The sequence below is a fragment of the Dasypus novemcinctus genome, chromosome 6 (assembly GCF_030445035.2).
Source record: "Dasypus novemcinctus isolate mDasNov1 chromosome 6, mDasNov1.1.hap2, whole genome shotgun sequence".
Taxonomy (NCBI): Eukaryota; Metazoa; Chordata; class Mammalia; order Cingulata; family Dasypodidae; genus Dasypus; species Dasypus novemcinctus.
In genome coordinates, this window is record NC_080678.1 from 14,802,929 (window position 1) to 14,824,036 (window position 21,108).

The 21,108-nt window shown below is 43.2% G+C and overlaps 1 protein-coding gene across 1 annotated transcript in view; it reads right to left on the reverse strand.

The window, feature by feature from the left end:
- The window catches only part of LOC101423583 (scavenger receptor cysteine-rich domain-containing protein DMBT1-like), a 225,240-nt gene that overhangs the window by 114,381 nt on the left and 89,751 nt on the right, over positions 1–21,108 (reverse strand). Inside the window, exons 32-38 of the mRNA XM_058298189.2 lie at positions 20,822–20,875; positions 19,249–19,320; positions 15,045–15,098; positions 13,467–13,538; positions 8,996–9,049; positions 7,414–7,485; positions 2,707–2,778 (exon numbers count right to left, since the gene is read on the reverse strand). The gene's annotated coding sequence lies outside the window, so the exon portion shown is untranslated. The remainder of the gene's footprint in view (positions 1–2,706; positions 2,779–7,413; positions 7,486–8,995; positions 9,050–13,466; positions 13,539–15,044; positions 15,099–19,248; positions 19,321–20,821; positions 20,876–21,108) is intronic.

Consider the following 21,108-nt stretch of genomic DNA (forward strand, 5'->3'; position numbering starts at 1 on the left):
TGGAGGGCATCCTGAATCAAATTTCAGCCTTTAGATCTCATTCTAAAAGAAGGGAAAGTCATTGAAAGGTTTTTAACAGGAGGAGCTATATCAACTGACTTGCATTTTAAAAGATCACTCTGGCTGTTGTGAGATTGAAGGGGTGGGGAGAAAGATAGTAAGAGTAGAAGCAGGATAAGCTGTTCTGAGCTATTACAGACCAGATAATACTAGCTGGAAGGGCAGAGTAGAAAAAGTGGGAGAAGTAGCTGAATTCAGGATATTTAGAAATTAGAGCTCATGTGATAGTTAGATGGATTATGTGGTAATTAAATGCCCACAGATTTCTATCATCCCAGCACATGTGTCCCTTTACAATGTGAATTTCTACTCCTATCCAGAAGAGTCTACTATCCATCCACCTGAATCTAAGCTGATCTTATGATTTGCTTTGACGAAAAAAATGGGAAGGAAATGAGTTCATGCAAATTTCAAGATTAAGCCTTAACAGATGTCACTTCCAGTTTTGCTCTCTTGAAAACGTGAAATGAGATCACCACATAAGAAAGCCTGTCTAGCTCACAGGCTATAGGATGAGAGGGTATGTGGTAAAGAACGATGACACTTCCACATCAAGCCAGGAGGAAAAAAAAAAAGTCGAAGTCACAAGCAGAAGTCAAAGGTCGACAACCACTAACTGGTCTTCAAGTCAGGCTTTTTCTTTCTGGAGCCAAAAACAATATTTCATTATAAGGAGGATGACGATGATTATTATAAAGCTAGCATTTATATAGTACTTTCTTGGGCTAAGCACTAATAGTAGACATATTTTTATTCATTTAATATTCACAAAACCTGAGATTATATGCTGTACATAGTAGCATATATCTATTAGACCACAGATATAAATAATAACAGGTATATACCTTACTGCAATACATTATTATTATTGTTATTATTATCCCTATATTATGGGTGAGGCATTTAAGCCCCAAAGCAGTTGAGTAACATGCCCAAGGGTAAGAGTGCTGAGAAACTGATATTTGAACATTAAAATTTATTTAGGAGAAAACACAAAAACCTGGCGGTGGCTCTGAGAAGGAGCAGTTCAAACTTCTGCAGATCTGGAACGATGCAGTGAGCATAGCTTGGACGAAAAATGCTGTGTTATAATGTAAGCCTTTGTGCACGACCTAATTTTTAAAGTCTTTGTGTGTAACATTTTGATGAATGGAAGGAAGGAGAAAGAGACAGAGGATAGAAACAAGGATCAAAAGAAGCAGAGATGTAAGTGGGAAGGAGGGAAGGTAGGAAAAAAAGAGGAAAGAGAGAGCGTTTTTATACTAGAGTAGCATCATGTAAAAACCTGGGGCTATTTTTAAAAAAAGCCTCCTTTCTAATGTCAGGAAGATAAAAATTTAACCTAATTTATTTAGAATTATTCTTATTTGCACATGTAGGAATCTAGTAACATAGAATTCATTCTTCCCAAATGTGTATGAGGCTTAATACAAGTCTGAAGAGATGCTTCATGAAAATTGTATTGTTTTAAAAACGGGGTGACTGCTGGACATCACTGCTGATGATAGGGTAGGACTGGTCTATGAGGCAGTGCAAAGGGGCAGGTTGAGTTGGGGTGTTTGTATTTGGAACAACACAGATGAGCAGGACCAACACAGCCATCAGGCTCAGCAGTCCCAGAGCGTAGCACGAGGTGACTTGGAGGGGTACAGAAAACGCTTTAATTTCCCTTACATTCAGAAGAAAATAAACAGCCATCCAACCTGAATTACACTCATCTTTACATCAATGCAGCCATAAAAATATAAGTTTTAATATTTTTCAGAGTAGAGAGGACACCTGAAGGCTCAAGGGCTTAGGGCCCCACAGAGCCAACAAGTGGCTCAAACCAAAAATGGAAAGAGATGAGGTGACATCAGACTGATACGTAGTGATCTTTAGGCGGTAGCAGAGTAGCTAAAGGCCAGTGTAGAGAAATGGCCACAATAGTATTTATTTTAAAGCAGGCACTTGTATACACACATGCACACACAAATAGGCCTGGCTCGGAAAATTAAGTAACTAGAGTGGAATCAGCCTTAATGTAGCCAACACGGCGAGTTTTTATTCTTGGTAGAGCAGACATGCAGTCAGCTTCACCCAGGTGAAGAAAGAGGAAACTATGCTCTGGGATTAAGCTGATACAGTGTTTTAGGCAATGGAAAGGACAGGTTTGGCTTAATTCTTGTGAACAATATAAATACAGAAGTTTTGCTCTTAGGAATTTTACATTGAAACCTGTGAAGGAGGCCATAGCCCCCAGTTGACTCCACCATTCCTGGTTATGATTTTGGTATTTTTCAACTTTAATATAATTAGGCTTACCAGAATGTTCTCCCAATTTCATAGGTAGCTTTGATGGTGCTATCTGCCCACTCGTAAGGGAGCCAGCTAGCAAGAGCCACTCGGGATTGGCGTCAGACAAAAGTGTGCTCCAATCTTTGCTTCACCATTTTCTAGGTGGTGTTAGAAAAGCAAGAACCTTTCCCACGTCTCATTTTATCAAACAAATGTGTGCCTACGTGTGAGGAGGAAGAGGGGAACACTTTCCTTTTAGGCTTCCTGAGGGCACCATATAAAGTTTCAGTTACTGAAAGACTCTGATCTCTGCTTCTCATATTGGGTATTTGAAGAAATGTTATTCCTTCCCTAATTACCAAGACTTACCTGTGGAGGGTGCAGGTGTGGATGGCTGGGACTCAGGCTCTGGTAATTCTAAGACTACAGATAATCCATCACCTGTTGACAGAGACAAAGAGGCTCCCTTAGTAATTAGGAAACCACAAAATCCAATGTCAGAGAGGAAACGTTGAAAAATAGTCACAGCCTGGAGGTCACAGATAAATCTGCAATGTCAAGTCCTGCATCTGCTCTCTGGAGGCAAGGATTTATCCCAGGAGTAACATCAGCACTTAATGAGTGTCCAGGTCTGGGAAGACGCCGGCCTGTAGCCTGGCACACGGCTCCTGCTCCCCACTTGGCCAGGAAGAGGCACCCACTGACGTGCTGGTGTGGGTGCTGGGGGAAGCACAGCCAACTCCCTGGTGAGCCCAGCTGCTGACAGTGCTTGGCCTGTGAGTGTGTCCCTCAGGACAGGGACATCTCTGACAAAAAGCCCAAGGAGAAGGGCTGTGCCCTGACCTGCCTGGCAGGATTTTGTTCAGCTCTTCCCACATCCTTCTCCGCCCTCAATGATCACTGTGGGAGGAAGTGCTAGTACTTGAGGACCTCCCCTAGGTTAGTACACTTTAGCTCTTTGGGTGCTCACACTACCAATTATGCATTTTTCCTTCGCAAAAATTCAGGTGTGTTTGATCCTGGTGATGTGGTGGTCACTTTGAAGGTAGAACTTAGGTTTTCCAAATAGCTATTTGACAGAATAAACCGGGCGCTCTGTATCCTTAAGTCATGTGAGGTTTCAAAGGGACATTAAGGCACATTATTAACTCCTAAATTAACAATCAGATATTGTATTGCTTCCTTTGAAAATGCATCTCAAAACATGTGGATTTGATAAGTCAGCAATGGGTACCCATGAGTTCATTATACTGTTCCTGACATTGTGTTTGATTTGGACAAAATAAAGTATATTTTACTTTTTTCTATGTGTCTAATTCAATAAATGGAATAGCTACTTCTTATTGGGATTGGTTTAAAAGTTTTTGATTAAAAGGAATAAATAGAGAAACAAATTGTGATTAGACAGTCCAGCAGTGATTAAGCCATCAAACTTGTTCATAAATTGTACTGAAGAAGAAAAGAAACAAAACCCTACCTTTTTTTTGACTTGGCTAAAAAATACTATATTAACATGTCTAAAATGTAACAAAATGTTTTTCTGAAAGTGAAGCCACTGGATGGTCGGATCCAATCAGGGTGAAGAAGGGAGACAACTCTCAACAGACACGGCTAACCATTCTTCCTTTTCTGCCTTAAAGACTTGTTTAAGTGTAAGGATGGAATGGGAAATGGGGATGCCCTCTGCTCCAGGCCCCTCTGTGCGCTCATGATGGGGAATGGCTCTGAACTCTTCTGTCCCTGGAGTGACTCTCCTATGCAGGGCCAATTAGCTGTGAAAATCCAGGACAATCATTTACACATCACGGGATGAACCCGCCTGATGAGGATGCCAATTGCACCTAAGGATGGTGACTCCTAACTGGTGTTACACAGGCTCTGCTCCCTTGGATAAGAATGAGTATTTCTAGACAATAAACAGTTACAAAGCAAGTGATCCTAGCAAAGATTTAACCCACCTGACAGTGTGTATGATGGTGTGGGAATACCAGGATTTGAGGTTGGAGAGCGGCCCAATGGTCAAAAAAAATCAACATGTTATGGTCTAATATTTCCATTGCAATACTCAACAACTCAAAATGTCAGTTTAAGGCTTCTGAGAAGACACGAAGGCAATGACATCCAATAGAAGTGAAAGCCTTGGCATCATGCAGCCAACATCCACTAAGTCTTGTGAATTAGTTGGAGTTCATGAAATATCTGGTATTGGTTTCTTTTAGCAACAAGTAGGCAAACAGGAAAAAAATGGATTAAGAATTTTTAATTGAATCTTTTTGATGCAAGAAATATTCATTTCTGAAACCTCTCCACCTGTCTCCAGATCAGTCATGAACATGCGATTTTGACTATGATGTGAAATAGTTGTTCTAGGCTTGGAGGAGCCAGTACCTACATTTTGTGTGAAATGACTACTCCCAGGAGCCATTCTAAGTTCTTTGCAAGTTGGATTTCATTTGTTCCTCACAACACCTCTCTGAGATTTCTTCTAATATTGTCTCTAGTTAGCAGATGAGGACACCCAGAGAAGCCAAGTTGACTTCCTCAGCCTCAGGTAGCCACCTGAACCCAGGTGGTCTGGCTTGCTTTTAAAAAGTGCCTTCTAAGGCAATGAGCGAGGTCACTCATTTTCCCTTGAATTCATGCCTCTTCTTCACAATGTTTTGTTGCCCCTGTCCCCCTGTCTTAGGGAAGTTAGAAGCAGAGCAGAGAGCTGCTGTAGACTGGAGGACGAAAGACCAAGACCACCGAAGAGATTAGGGGTGGAGGAGACAAGTGCCTATTCTAACCTCATGTTAGAAGTAGGACATGTTCTCTAAGTTGGGCTGATCAAAAATACTGTGGCGCTTAGATCCACAGGGCCGGCATTCCCACTTCCTGGAGGTGCTGGAGCAGCAGGCTGGAAGCCCCTAGCTAGGGGCTGCCACGGCTCCTGGGAGTCCTGGGTGCTCACCCTTCCATGACCCTTTATGACTGAAGGTGACCTTTGCCTGCAGGCCTCGTGGACAGGACTGTGTTCCCTCAGCCATGCTCTAGTGGACTGCTGACCAGAGGTTCCTGTGAACCTCTGAGACCTGGAAGTCATCTGGGTGTGGAGGAGGCTTGCAAAGTGCCCTTTCTGCCACTGGTGGCCTTTCTGTTCTTTGCTGCCAGCACAGGATCCTTTAACCCAGGAGTTTTCACTCCATGCTTCTGGTGTGCAAGGCTCGCTAAGGCAGGGTCGAGGTCTCAGGGGACCATAATCAGTGATAGGATGGGAACATCATACACAGTTATGCTGTCAGATGAAACCACAAGGAGTGCCCTCATAGGGACCCAACTAGTGTCCTGGAGGTAAGAGAGACTTCCCTGTTTGGGGACATGAGCTCCCTAAAGGCTGGATTCAAAAGAAGTTTTAAGGCTGGACATGGGGGATGGCAGACGGAAGGGGAGGGCAAGGTCACAGAAGAGGAAAATAGTTAGGACTTCAACTGAAATGTGAGTTGGTTACATGCATGTATGTCCTCTCCTTCCCTAAATGACCTTAAAAGATTTGAGATGCTTTAATCCACAACGCAAAGAGAATGGGAAGGGAAACCAGAGCAGATGGAATATTTCGTCTCATTCTTTTAAGACATTTGAGGGTAGACAGAGGTGCCTTAATGATGCTAGTGGAGCACTAATCTTAGCCTGATGGCGGAGGCAGGTGGGGATGGATCCCGACAAGAGGTGAGCAACGACCCCAGTGAATCCTCCTGAACAGAATGTTTGGAGGAACAGGACACTAAGATAATGGGTGTGAGGTGCTGAGCAAAGAAAGGGATCAGGGTAGATGGTATTTTCTAAGGATATCTACAAAATCGACACTAAACCCACCAGGTCTTCTATGAACTTGCTGACCCCAAGTCTGAAGGTGGAGTCCCTGCCCCTCTGTCTGAACACAGGGAGGCTTTTGCGACGATCTGGAGAAATGGAGTGTGGTCCACATGGCACTAAGGACTTTGGAGCCTAGGCCAGGAAACTGCCAGGCTCTTGGCTTTGTTCCCTGGGAAGCTCATGCTGAGAAGCCCCCTCCATGCAGGTAAGAAGTCCAACTCCAGCAGAAGCAAAGATAGAGAACCACTAACTTTTCTTCAAGTCATGCTTTTCATTTCTGGAGCTGAAATATTTGATTATGAGGATGATGAGGATGATGATTATAAAGTTAGCTTTTATAGTACTTAATATGTGCCTAGCACTGGTAGTAGACATATTTTAACTCATTTAATCTTTAAAAAGTCCTAGAGTATATTCTGTATATAACAGCATATATCTATTACAGCATAGGCATAAATAATATTATATATATACGTAACAGCAAAGCATTATTATTACTATTTTTCCCAGATTATAGGTGAGAAAATTATGGCATAAAGTAGTTGAATAACATGCCCAGGGTACAGAGAACTGAGAAACTCATATTTGAATATTAGGAGGCATTCAGTCGAAAACCCAAAACGTGGAGGTGGTCTGAGAAGGAACAGTTCAACCTTCTGATGCTATAGAATGTTGCAGTGAGTAGAGCATGGTGCAAAATTGCTGAGTTTTAATAGAAGGCTTTGTGTATGACATAAGTTTTAAAGTCTTTTTTGTAACATTTTGATAAAATAAAGGAAGGAGAAAGAGATGGAAGAAAGAAAGAGGGATGGAAGGAAGCAGGGAAGACAGGAAAAAAAGAGGAAGGGAAGAGCCTTTTACAACAGAATAGCATCGGAGGAGATCCTGGGGCTACTTTTACAAATAAGCCTCCCTTTAATGTCAGGAAGATAAAAATTTCACCTAAATTTATTTAGAATTATTATTACTAGCACATGGAGGAATCTAATAACAAAGAATGCAACCTTTCCCAAATGCTTATGGGGCTAAACACGCCTGCCGAAATACTTCATGGAAATGGCATTGTTCTAAAAAACAGGGAGAATGCTGTGCGTCATTGCTGATGATCGGAGAGGACTGGTCTATTGAAGGCAGTGCAAAGGAGCAGATGGATTTAGGGTGTTTGTCAGTTGAAACAACATTCTTCATTAAACGTTATTTCTTCCCTATTTCCCAAGCACTTACCTGTGGAGGGTGCAGGGGTAGATGGCTGGGACTCAGGCTCTGTTGGGACTGTGGCTGCAGATAATCCATCCCCTGCTAGCAGAGACAAACAGGATTTCCTAGTAATTAGGATACCCCTCAACCCAGTGTCAGAGGGGCAAACATTGAAAACAGTCACAGCGTAGTGGTCACAGTCAAATTTTCAGTGTCAATTCCTGCATCTGCTCTCTGTAGGCAAGAATTTATCCCAGGGATCTCTAGGTCTGGGAAGACACCAGCCCGGTGCCTGGCTCACGGCTCCTGTTCCCCATTCGCCCAGGAAGAGGCACCAACTGCCCAGCTGCTGTGGGTGCTGGGAAGCACAGTCAACTCCGTGGTGGGCACAGCTGCTGACAGTGCTTGGCCTGTGAGTGTGTCACTGCTGGGTGCTCCTCCCCACACTCAGGACAGGGACACCTCTGACAATAAGCCCATGGAGAAGGGCTGGGCTGACCTGCCTGTGAGGGTCTTGGTCGGCTCCTCCCACCTCCTCCCTGCCCTCCACCATCACTGTGGGAGGAAGTGCTAGTACCTGAGGGCCTCCCCTAGGTTAGTACACTTTAGCTCTTTGGTGCTCACACGACCAATTATGCATTATCTCTCAGTAAAAATTCAGGTCTCTTTGATCCTGGTTGGTGGTCAGTTTGAAGGTAGAATTTTTGGTTTCCAACTGGATATTTGATAGAATAATCTGGACTCTATGTAGCCTTAAGTCTAGTGATGTTTCAATGGGGCATTAAGGCATATTAGTAACTCATAAATTAACAACCAGGTAGTGTATTGTTTCCTTTTAAAATTGATTTCAAAATATGTGGATTTGATAAGTCAGCAGTGGGTATCCATGGGTTCATTATACTTTTCTTGCCATTGTGTTTGATAGCAACAAAATATAGGATGTTTAACTTTTTTATATGTTTCTATCTCAAAACAATTGAATAGCTACTTCTTATTGTGATCAGTTTAAATCTTTGTGATTAAAAAGAATAAATAGAGAAAAAATTGTGATTAGACAGTACAGTAGTGATTAAGCCATGAAACTTGTTCATAAAGTGTGCTGAAGCAGAAAACAAACAATCCCCTGATTTTTTTTCAGTTGGCTAAATAATACTATATTAACATGTCTAAAATGTAACAAAATGTTTTTCTGAAGGTGAAGCTGCTGTGCAGTCAGATGCAATCAGGGTGAAGAAGGGAGACAACTCTCAAAGGACACGGCTAAGCTTTCCTCTTTTTTTTTCTTAATTAATTATTTCGGTCTAGGGGATGGAATGAGAAATGGGGATCCCCTCTGCTCCAGGCCTCTCCATGTGAACTCATGATGGGGAATGGCTGCTAACTCTTCTGTCCTGGAGTGACTCTGCTGTGCAGGGCCAATGAGCTGCACAAATCCTGGGGTAACCATTCAAACATCACTGGATGTTCCCAGGCTGATGAAGATGCCAGTAGCAACTAAGAATGGTGCCTCTAACTTGTGCAACACAGAGACTCTGCTACTTGGCTTGGAAAGGGATTTTCCAGGCAAGAAAATCTACAGAGCAAATGAACACAGCATAGATTTGCTCACCTGACAGTGTGTATGATGGCTTGGCTGTTCCAGGCTCGGAGGATGGAGAGGGGCCTAATCGTGAAAAGAAATCATCCTGTTATGGTCAAGTATTTCAAATATAATACACAGTGACTCAGAATGTGAGTTTAAAGTTTCTGAAATGACACGAAGGTCATGATATCCAGAAGAAGTGACAGTCTCGCCCTACTGCAGACGATACCTACTAGGTCTTGTGACATAGTTGGGGCTCGTGAATTATTTGGTATTGGTATCTACTGGAAGCAATGTTTGGAAAGAATAAAAAATGATTGATAATTTTTAATGCAATCCTTTCGATCAATAAATATTCATTTCTGAAACCTTTCCATCTGTCTCCAGATCAGCTATGAACATGTCATTTTGAATGCGATGTGGAATACTTGTTTGATCCCTGGAGGAGCCTGTCCTACCATTTTGTGAGAGAAGACTACTCCCAGGAGCCATTCTAAGTTCTTTGCAAGCTGGATCTCATTTGATCCTCACAACACCTCTCTGAGATTGCTTCTCTTGTCTCCAGTTTGCATATGAGGAGACATCGAGAGGCCAAGTTGACTTCTTCAGCCTCAGGTAGCCACCTGAATCCAGGTGGTCTGGATTGCTTTTAAAAAGTACCTTCTAAGGCAATGAACTAGGTCACTGATTTTCCCTTGAATTCATGCCTCCTTCTCACAATCTTTGGTTGCCCCTGTGCCTCTGTCTTAGGGAAGTTAGAAACAGAGCAGAGAGCTGCTGTAGCCTGGAAGATGAAAGACTGAGAGTAACGAAGAGATTAGGGTTGGAGGAGACAAGTGCCTACTCTAACCTCACGTTAGAAATAGGACATTACTTCTAAGTTGGGCAGATAGAAAAACACTGTGGTGCTTCGATCCCAAGGGCCAGCATTCCCACTCTTTGGAGGTGTTGGAGAAGCAGGTTGGAAGCCCCTAGCTAAGGGCTGCCATGGCTCCTGCAGGTCCTGGGTCCTCACCCTTCCATGACCTTTTATGCCTCAAGATGACCTTTGCCTGTAGGCCACGTGGACAGGACTGTGTTCCCTCAGCCATGCCCCAGGGGACTGCTGACCAGAGGTTCCTGTGGACCTCTGAGACCCAGAAGTCATCAGGGTGTGGAGGAGGCTTGCAAAGTGTCCTTTCTGCCACTGGTGGTCTTTCTGTTCTTTGCTGCCAGCACAGGATCCTTTAACCCAGGAGTGGTCACTCCATGCTTCTGCTGTGCAAGGCTCTCTAAGGCAGAGTCGAGGCCTCAGGGGACCATTATCAGTGATAGGAGGGGAACATGTACAGCGCCTAATGCAGTCAGAAGAAACCATGTACGGTGACTTCATAGGAAACAACTAGTGTCCCGGAGGTAATGGAGACTTCCCCTCTTGGGGATATGAACTCACAAAAGCCTAGATTTGAAAGAAGGTATGTAAGGCTGTCCATGAGGGTAGGCAGAGGGAAGGGGAGGGCAACTTCACAGAAGAGGAAAACGGTTAAGACGTCAACTGACATGTGAGTTGGTTACACACATGTATGTGCTCTCCTTCCCAAAATGACCTTAAAGGAAATTGAGATGTGTTACTCCACAAGAACAAAGAGAATAGAGAGTAAACAAGAGCAGATGGAGAACATCATCACATTCTTTTAAGAAGTGTGAGGGCAGAAAGAGGTAAGGTAATGATGCTAGTGGAACACAAATCCTAGCCTGATGGCAGAGGCAGGTGGGGATGGACCCTGAGAAGAGATGAGCAACGACCCCAGAGAATCTTCCTGGGCTGAATGTTTGGAGGAACAGGACATGAAGATTATGGGTGTGAGGTACTGAGCAAAAAGGGAATACGGCAGATTGTATTTCCTAAAAATATCTACAAAATCAACAAAAAATCCAGAAGCTCATCTAGAATCTCAATCGACAGCCTTCTGAGCCTAGGCGAAGAACGTGGCAGAGTTTCCGCTTTGTTCCATGGGATGCTCCTGTTTGGAAGGTATCCTCTGTGTCATTAACAAGTCCAAGTCACAAGCAGAAGTCAAAGATAGAAAACCATTAACTGATCTTCAAGCCAGACCTTTTCTTTCTGGAGCCAAAAAAATATTAGATTATGAAGAGGATAAGAATGATGAGTATAAAGCTGGCATTTATGTAGTACTTTCTTTTGGCCAAGGACTAATAATAGACATATTTAAATTAATTTAATACTCACAAAGCCTCAGATTATATACTGTATACAGTAGCATATATCTAATAGAGCATATGTATGAATAATAGCATGCATATACACAACTGCTAACAGTATTATTATTATTATTATCCCCATAGGATGGGTGAGGCATTTAAGCAACAAAGAAGTTGAGTAAAATGCCCAAGAGTACAGATTGTTGAGAAACTGATATTTGATCATTAAAATTCATTTAGGAGAAAACACAAAAGCCTGGAGGTGGCTCTGAGAAGGGGCAGTTCAACCTTGCATAGATCTAGAACGATGCAGTGAGTACAGCTTGGGGAAAAAATGCTGTGTTACAATGTAAGCCGTTGTGCACGATCTAATTTTTAAAATCTTTGTGTGTAACATTTTGATGAATGGAAGGAAGGAGAAAGAGACAGAGGATAGAAACAAGATTGGAAGGAAGTAGGGAAATAAGTGGGAATGACGGAAGATAGGAAAACAAGAGGATGGAAAGAGCGTTTTTGTTTTTTTTTTTAAAGATTTATTTATTTATTTAATTTCCCCCCCTCCCCTGATCCTCTGTTCTTGGTGTCTATTTGCTGCGTCTTGTTTCTTTGTCCGCTTCTGCTGCCGTCAGCAGCACGGGAAGTGTGGGCGGCGCCATTCCTGGGCAGGCTGCACTTTCTTTTCACGCTGGGCGGCTTTCCTCACGGGCGCACTCCTTGCGCGTGGGGCTCCCCCACGTGGGGGACACCCTTGCGTGGCAAGGCACTCCTTGCTCGCATCAGCACTGCGCATGGCCAGCTCCACACGGGTCAAGGAGGCCCGGGGTTTGAACCGCGGTCCTCCCATAGCGTAGACGGACGCCCTAACCACTGGGCCAAAGTCCGTTTCCCAGGAAAGAGCGTTTTGACACTAGAGGAGCATCACATGAAAACCCGGGGCTATTTTTACAAAGAAGCCTCCCTTTTAATGTCAGAAAGATAAAAATTTCACCTAAATTGATTTAGAATTATTCTTATTTGCCCATGTAGGAATCTAGTAACGTAGAATTCATCCTTCCCAACTGTGTATGGGGCTAAATACCAGTCTGGAGAGAAGCTTCATGAAAACTGTATTGTTCTAAAAAACAGGGTGTCTGCTGGGCATCACTGCTGATGACAGGGTAGGAGTGGCCTATTTGCAAGTGCAGAGGAGCAGATTGAGTTGGGGTGTTTATATTTGGAACAACACAGATGAGCAGGACCGACACAGCCATCAGGCTCAGCAGTCACAGAGCGTGGCACCAGGTGACTTACAGGGGCCCAGAAAAGGCTTTAATTTCCCTTATACTCGGAAGAAAAGAAAGAGCCACCCAACCTGGATGACACTAATCTTTACATAAATGCAGCCATAAAATATGTTTTAATATTTTTCTTAGTAGAAAGGACTCCTGAAGGCTCAAGTGCTTCTGGGCTCACAGAGTAAACAAGTGGCTCTAACCAAGAATGGAGAGACGTGAGGTGACACCAGACTGATACATAGTTTTCTTTAAGAAGCAGCAGAGCGACTAAAGGGCAGTGTAGAGAAATGGCCACAATAGTATTTATTTTAAAAGCAGGCACTTGTATACACACATGCACACACAAATAGGCCTGGCTAGGAAGATTAAGTAACTACAGTGGAATCAGCCTTAATGTAGCCAATATAGATAGTTTTTTCCCTTGGTAGAGCAGACATTCAGTCGGTTCACCCAGGTGAAGAAGGAGGAAAGTATGATCTGGGATTGCAGCTGATACAGTGCCTTAGGGAATGGAAAGGACAGGTCATGCCTAATTCTTGTGAAAAATACAATTACAGAAGTTTTGCTATTAGGGATTTTAAATTGAAAACTGTGAAGGAGGCCACAAACCCCCAGCGGGCTCCACCATTCCTGATTATGATTTTGGTATTTTTCATTCTTAATATAATTAGGCTTACCAGAATGTTCTCCCAATTTCATAAGGTAGTTTTGATGGGGCTCTCTGTCCCCCCGTAAGGGAGCCAGCTAGCAAGAACTGCTTGAGTTTGGGGTCAGAACTACGTGTGCTCTAATATTTGCATCAACTTTTTATAGGTGGTGCTAGAAAAGAAAGAACCTTTCCCGTGTCTCATTTATGAAACAAATGTGTGCATATGTGTTAAGGAGAAGAGGGGAAACACTTTTCTTTTAGGCTTCCTGAGGGCACCAAATAAAAGTATCAGTTACTGAAATGCTCTGATCTCTGCTTCTCATATTGGGTATTTGAAGAAATGTTATTCCTTCCCTAATTACCAAAGACTTACCTGTGGAGGGTGCAGGTGTGGATGGCTGGGACTCAGGCTCTGGTAGGTCTATGGCTATAGATAATCCATCACCTGTTGGCAGAGACAAGCAGGCTTCCTTAGTAATTAGGAAACCACAAAATCCAGTGTCAGAGGGGCAAACGATGAAAACAGTCACAGCCTGGAGGTCACAGAGAAATCTGCAGTGTCAAGTCCTGCCTCTGCCCTCTGGAGGAAAGGATTTATCCCAAGAGGAACATCAGCACTTAATGAGTGTCCAGGTCTGGGAAGACGCTGGCCTGTAGCCTGTCACACAGCTCCCGTTCCCCACTTGGCCAGGAAGAGGCACCCACTGACGTGCTGGTGTGGGTGCTGGGGGAAGCACAGCCAACTAACTCCCTGGGGGCACAGCTGCTGACAGTGCTTGGCCTGTGAGTGGGTCCCTCGGGACAGGGACACCTCTTACAATAAGCTCAAGGAGAAGGGCTGGGCTGACCTGCCTATCAGGTCGGCTCCTCCCACCTCCTTCCTGCCCTCCACCATCACTGTGGGAGGAAGTGCTAGTACCTGAGGGCCTCCCCTTGCTTAGTACACTTTAGCTCTTTGGGTGCTCACACTACCAATTACGCATTTTTTTCTTTGTAAAAATTTGGGTGTGGTTGACCCTGGTGATATAATGGTCACTTTTAAGGTATTACTTTTGGTTTCCAACTTGATATTTGACAGAATTATCTGGGCACGCTGTATCCTTAAGTCATGTGATGTTTCAACAGGGCAAAGGCATATTATTAACGCCTAAATTAACTATCTGGTATTGTATTGTTTCCTTTAAAAATGTATCACAAAATATTTGGATTTGATAAGTCAGCAGTGGGTACCCATGAGTTAGTTCATTATACTGTTCTTGACACTGTGTTTGATATAGACAAAGTATATTTTATTTTTTATATGTGTCTAATTAAAAAATGGAATAGCTACTTCTTATTGTGATCAGTTTAAAACTTTGTGATTAAAATGAATAAAAAAGAGAAAAATATTGTGATTCGACAGTCCATCAGTGATTAAGCCATCAAAATTGTTCATAAAGTGTACTGAAGAAGAAAAGAAACAAACCCCTACCTTTTTTTCAGTTGGCTAAAAAATACTACATTAACATGTCTAAAATGTAACAAAATGTATTTCTGAAAGTGAAGCCACTGGGCAGTCAGATCCAGTCAGGGTGAAGAAGGGAGCCAACTCTCAACAGACACAGCTGAGCATTCCTCCTTTTCTGACATACAGAACAGTTTAAGTCTGGGGAATGGAATGAGAAATGGGGATCCCTTCTGCTCCAGGCCCCTGTGTGCACTCATGATGGGGAATGGCTGTGAACTCTTCTGTCCCTGCAGTGACTCTGCTATGCAGGGCCAAAGAGCTGCACAAATGCAGGGGTAAGCATGCACATCTCACAGGATGCTCCAGGCTAATGAAGATGCCAGTTACAACTGAGAATGGTGCCCCTCACTTGTGCAACACAGAGGCTCTGCTACTTGCCTTGGGAGGAGATTTGCAAGACAAGAACAATTATAGAACAAATGAACCAGGCATAGATTTGCTCACCTGACAGTATGTATGATGGTGTGGTTGTTCCAGGTTCTGAGGTTGGAGAAGGGCCTAATGGTCAAAAGAAATCAACCTGTTATGTGCTAATATTTCATATATAATACTCAGTCACTCAGAATGTGAGTTTAAAGTTTCTGAAAAGACACGAAGGCAATGATATCCAGCAGAAGTGACAGCCTCACACTAGTGCAGAGGATACCTACAAAGTGTACTGAATTAGTTGGAGCTCATGAAGTATTTGGCTGGTATCCACTACCAACAGAAATCGACAACAACAACAACAACAACAAAATAGAGCATTGAGAATTTTTAATGGAATCCATTTGCTGCAATAAATATTCATTTCTGCATTCTCTCTATTGGTCTCCAGATCAGTCATGAACATGCCATTTGGACTTTGAGGCGAAATAGCTGTTCTATCCTTGGAGGTATCAATCCTAACATTTTGTGAGAGAGGACTACTCCCAGGAGCCATTCTGAATCCTTTGCAAAGTGGATTTTATGTGAATCTCACAACATCTCTCTGCGATTGTTTCTACTATTGTCTCTATTTTATAGATCACGAGACCCAGAAAATCCAAGTTGATTTGCTCCCTGGGTCTCAGGTAGCCATCTGAGGTTTGAAACCAGGTAGTTTATTTAGATAATAAAATAATTCTTCCTAAGGCCAAAGAACTTGGTCACTCTTTTTCCCTTGAAGTCATGCCTCATCCCTCACTGTCTCCAGTTGCCCCTGTGCCTTTGTCTTAGAGAAGTGAGAAGTAACATAGAAAGCTGCGGTAGACTGGAGCCTGGAGGAAAAATGACTGAGAATAATTAAGAGATCAGGGTTGGAGGAAACTAGTGCATACTCTAGCCTCCTGTTAGATAAAGGATATTTCGTCTTGGTTGGTAAGATAGAAAGACGTATGTCTCTTGGAACTGCGGGGCTAGCACTTCCCTTGATAGAAGTGCTGCAATAGAAGGTTGGATGTTCTTATCAAGGGGCTGCCTTGGCTCCGGGAGGCCCTGGGTCCTCACCCTTCCATGTCCCTTCATGGCAGCAGAGGCACTTGGTGCGAGGGCCACGTGGACAGGACTGTGACCCTTTCAGCCGTACCCCAGTGAACAGCTGACCAGAGCCTCCTCTGAAACCCTGAGACCCTGAAGCCATCTGGGTGTGGAGGAAGCTTGCAAAGTGCCTTTCTGCCACTGATGGCCTTTCTGTTCTTTGCTGCCAGAAACGGGATCCTTTAACCCAGGAGTAGTCACTCAATGCTCCTTGTGTGCAAGGCTCTCTAAGGCAGAGTCGAGGCCTCAGAGGACCATAATCAGTGATAGGATGGGAACATCATACACGCTTACACCGTCAGAGGAATCACGAGGAGTGTCTTTATAGGGACCCAACAAGTGTCCTGGAGGTAATGGAGGATCCCCCTGCTTGGGAGAGGAGCTCACAAAAGGCTTGATTTGAAAGAAGTTTTCTAAGGCTGGCAATGAGGGTAGGCAGAGGGAAGGGGAAGATGAGTTCCCAGAAGGGTTAGGATTTCAACTGGAATGCGAGTTGGTTATGTGCATGTATGTCCTCTCCTTCCCAAGATGACCCTAATGGAATTGAGATGCTTTAATCCACAAGAACAAAGAAAATGGGAGCAGATAAAAAGCAGACGGAACTTCATCACTTTCTTTTTACAAAGTTCGAGGGCAGACAAGGTGTGGTAAATACGCTGGTGGAGCACTAAAACCAGCCTGACGGCAGAGGCAGGTGGGGATGGATCCTGACAAGAGGTGAGGAACGACCCCAGAGAATCCTCCTGAGATTAATGTTTGAAGGAACAGGACACTAAGATTATCGGTGTGAGGTACTGAGCAAAAAGGGAATAGGGCAGATAGGATTTTCTAAAGATAGTTACAAAATCGACACAAAATACAGAAGCTCTTCTAGAATCTGCTGGAACCATGTCCGAAGGAGGAAGCCATGTCTCCTCTTTTTAAACACAGGAAGACCCATGTGATTATCTCATCATATGGACTGTGGCCAAGTGACCTGAAAGAATTCTGAGCCTAGGCCAGGAAAGTGACAGACTTTTGGCTTTTTTCCATGGGACGCTCCTGCTTTGAAGGTAGCCTCCACGCCATTAAGAAGTCCAACTCACAAACAGAAGTCAAAGATAGAGAACCACTAACTGGTCTTCAAGTCAGACTTTATCTTTCTGGAGCCAAAAACAATATTTGATGATGAGGATGAAGAGGATGGTGATTATAAAGCTAGCATATATATAGTAATTTCTTTGAGCCAAGCACTAATCGTAGACATATTTTAACTCATGTAATATTCATAAAACCTGAGATGATATACTGTATATAGTAGCATATATCTATTAGAGCATATGTATAAATAATAGCATGCGTATATATAACTGCAAAACATTATTATTGTTGTAATTATTATCCCCATATAATGGGTGAGGAATTCAAGCCCCAAAGCAGTTGAGTAACATGCCCAAGAGTAAGAGTGCTAAGAAACTAATATTTGAACATTAAAATTCCTTTTGGAGAAAACACAAAATCCTGGAGGTGGCTGTGAAAAGGAGCAGTTCAACCTTCTGTAGATCTAGAACGATGCAGTGAGTACAGCTTGGGACAAAAAATGAGGTGTTACAATGTAAGCCTTTGTGCACGACCTAATTTTTATAGTTTTGTGTGTAACATTTTAATGAATGGAAGCAAGGAGAAAGACACAGAGGAGAGAAACAAGGATGGTAGGAAGTAGGGGAAGTAAGTGAGAAGGAGGGAAGATAGGATAAAAAGGGGAAGGAAAGAGCGTTTTGACACTAGAGTAGCATCACATAAAACCCTGGGGCTATTTTTAGGAAAAGCCTCCCTTTCAATGTCAGGAAGATAAAAATTTCACCTAAATTAATTTAGAATTATTATTATTCGCACATGTAGAATCTAGTAACATAGAATTCATCCTTCCCAAAGGTGTATGTGGCTAAATACCAGTCTGAAGAGATGCTTCATGAAAATTGTATTGTTCTAAAAAAGAGGGTGCCTGCTGGACATCACTGCTGATGATAGGTAGGACTGGTCTACTGGACAGTGGAAAGGAACAAATTGAGTTGGGGTGTTTGTATTTGGAACAACTCAGATGAGCAGGACCAACACAGCCATCAGGCTCACCAGTCACAGAGTGTGGCACCAGGTGACTTGTAGGGGCCAACAAAATGCTTTAATTTCCCTTATACTCAGAAGAAAAGAAACAGCCATCCAACCTGGATGACACTCATCTTTATATCAATACAGCCATAAAACATGTTTTAATATTTTTCATAGTAGACAGGACCCCTGAAGGCTCATGTTCTTAGGTGCTCTCAGAGTCAACAAGTGGCTCAAACCAAGGACAGAAAGAGATGAGGTGACATCAGTCTGATATGTAGTGTTCTTTAGGAGGTAGCAGAGTGGCTAAAGGCCATTGTAGAGAAATGGCCACAGTATTATGTATTTTAAAAGCAGGCATTTGTATAACACACATGCACACCCAAATAGGCCTCTCTAGGAAAATGAGGTAACTACAGAGGAGTCAGCCTTAATGTAGCCAATATGTACACATTTTTTCTCTTGGGAGAGCAGATATTCAGTCAGCTTCACCCAGGTGCAGGAAGAGGAAACTATGATCTGGGATTGCAGGTGATCCAGTGCCTTAGGCAATGGCAAGGACAGGTTTTGCCTAATTCTTGCCAAAATTATAAATACAGAAGTTTGGCTATTAGGAAATTTACATTGAAACCTGTGAAGGAGGGCACAATCCCCCAGCTGACTCCTCCATTCCTGGTTATGATTTTGGTATTTTTAAACTTTAATATAATTAGGCTTACCAGAATGTTCTCTCAATTTTGTAAGGTAGCGTTGACAGTGCTAACTGCCACCCGTAAGGGTGCCAGCTTGCAAGAGCCACACAGGGTTGAGGTTAGAGCTACAAGTGCTCTAATCTTCCGTCACCATTTTCTAGGTGGTGTTAGAAAAGCAAGGACCTTTCCCACGTCTCATTTTATAAAACAATTGTGTGCATGGGTGTGAAGGGAGAAGAGGGGAAACACTTTCCTTTTAGGCTTCCTGAGGGCACCAAATGAAGTTTCAGGTACTGAAAGCCTCTGATCTCTGCTTCTCATATTTGGTACTTGAAGAAATGTTATTCCTTCCTTATTTACCAAAGACTTACCTGTGGAGGGTGCAGGTGTGGATGGCTGGGACTCAGGCTCTGTTTGGTCTAGGGCTATAGATAATCCATCACCTGTTGGCAGAGACAAACAGGCTTCCTTAGGAATTAGGACACCACAAAATCCAGTGTCAGAGGGGCAAACGTTTGAAAACAGTCACAGCCTGGAGGTCACAGAGAAATCTGCAGTGTCAAGTCTTATCTCTGCCCTCTGGGCGCAAGGATTTATCACGGAAGTAACACCGGCACTTAATGAGTGTCCAGGTCTGGGAAGACGCCAGCCTGTGGCCTGGCACTTGGCTCCCGTTCCCCACTTGGCCAGGAAGAGGCACCCAATGACGTGCTGGTGTGGGTGCTGGGGGAAGCACAGCCAACAACCTGGTGGGAACGGCTGCTGACAGTGCTTGGCCTGTGAGTGTGTCCCTCAGGACAGGGCACCTCTGACAATAAGACTGAGGAGAAGGGCTGGGCCCTGACATGCCTGTCAGGGTTTTGATCGGCTCCTCCCACCTCCTCCCTGCCCTCCACCATCACTGTGGGGAGGAAGTGCTAGTACCTGAGGTCTCCCTAGGTAAGTAAACTTTAGCTCTGTGGGTGCTCACACTACCAATTATACATATTTTCTTCGTAAAAATTGAAGTGTTGTTGACCCTGGTGATGTGTTGGTAACTATGAAGGTAGAACTTTTGGTTTCCAACTAGATATTTGACAGAACTATCTGGGGTCTCTGTATCATTAAATCATATGATGTTTCCATAAGGCATTAAGGCATATTATTAACTCAATATAAATTAACAATCAAGTATTGTATTGCATGCTCTGAAAATGTATCTCAAAATTGTGGATTTGGTAAGTCAGCTGTGGGTACCCATGAGTTACTTCATTACACTGTTCTTGACATTGTGTTTGATATAGACAAAATAAAGTATATTTTACCTTTTTATATGTGTCTAATTAAAAAATTTGCATATCTACTACTTATCGTGATCGGTTGAAAACTTCGTGATTAAAAGGAATAAATAGAGAAACCAATTGTGATTAGACAGTCCAGCAGTGATTAAGCCATCAAACTTGTTCATAAACTGCAAACATACCCCTAACTTTTTTTTCAGTTCGCTGCAAAAGTATATTAACATGTCTAAAATGTAACAAATGCTTTTCTGAAAGTGAAGCCACTGGGTAGTCAGATCCAATCCGGGTGAAGAAGGGAGCCAACTCTTAACAGACATGGGTAAGCATTCCTCCTTTTCTGAGTTAAAGAATCGTTGAAGTCTAGGGGATGGAATGAGAAATGGGGATCCCTTCTGCTCCAGGCCCCTCTGTGTGCTCATGATGGGGAATGGCTGTGAACTCCTTTGTCTCTGGAGCGACTCTGCTGTGCAGGGCCAATGAGCTGCACAAATTCCGGGGTAAGCATGCACATCTCACAGGGTGCTCCAGCCTGATGAAGATGCTAGTTACAGCTGAGAATGCTGCCCCTGACTTGGCAACACAGAGGCTCTGCTACTTAGCTTGGAAGGAGATTTTCTAGACAAGAACAACTATAGAGCAAATGAACCAACCTAGATTTGCTCACCTGACAGTATGTATGGTGGCGTGGTTGTTCCAGGTTCTGAGGTTGGAGAAGGGCCTAATGGTCAAAAGAAATCAACCTATTATGCTCTAATATTTCATATAAACTCACTCAGAATGTGAGTTTAAAGTTTCTGAAAAGACACGAAGGCAATGACATCCAGCAGAAGTGACAGCTTTACCCTAGTGCAGACAATACCTACAAAGTGTCCTGAATTAGTTGGAGCTCATGAATAATTTGCTATTGGTATCTTCTAGCAACAACGTTTGGACAACAAAAAGAATTTGGAA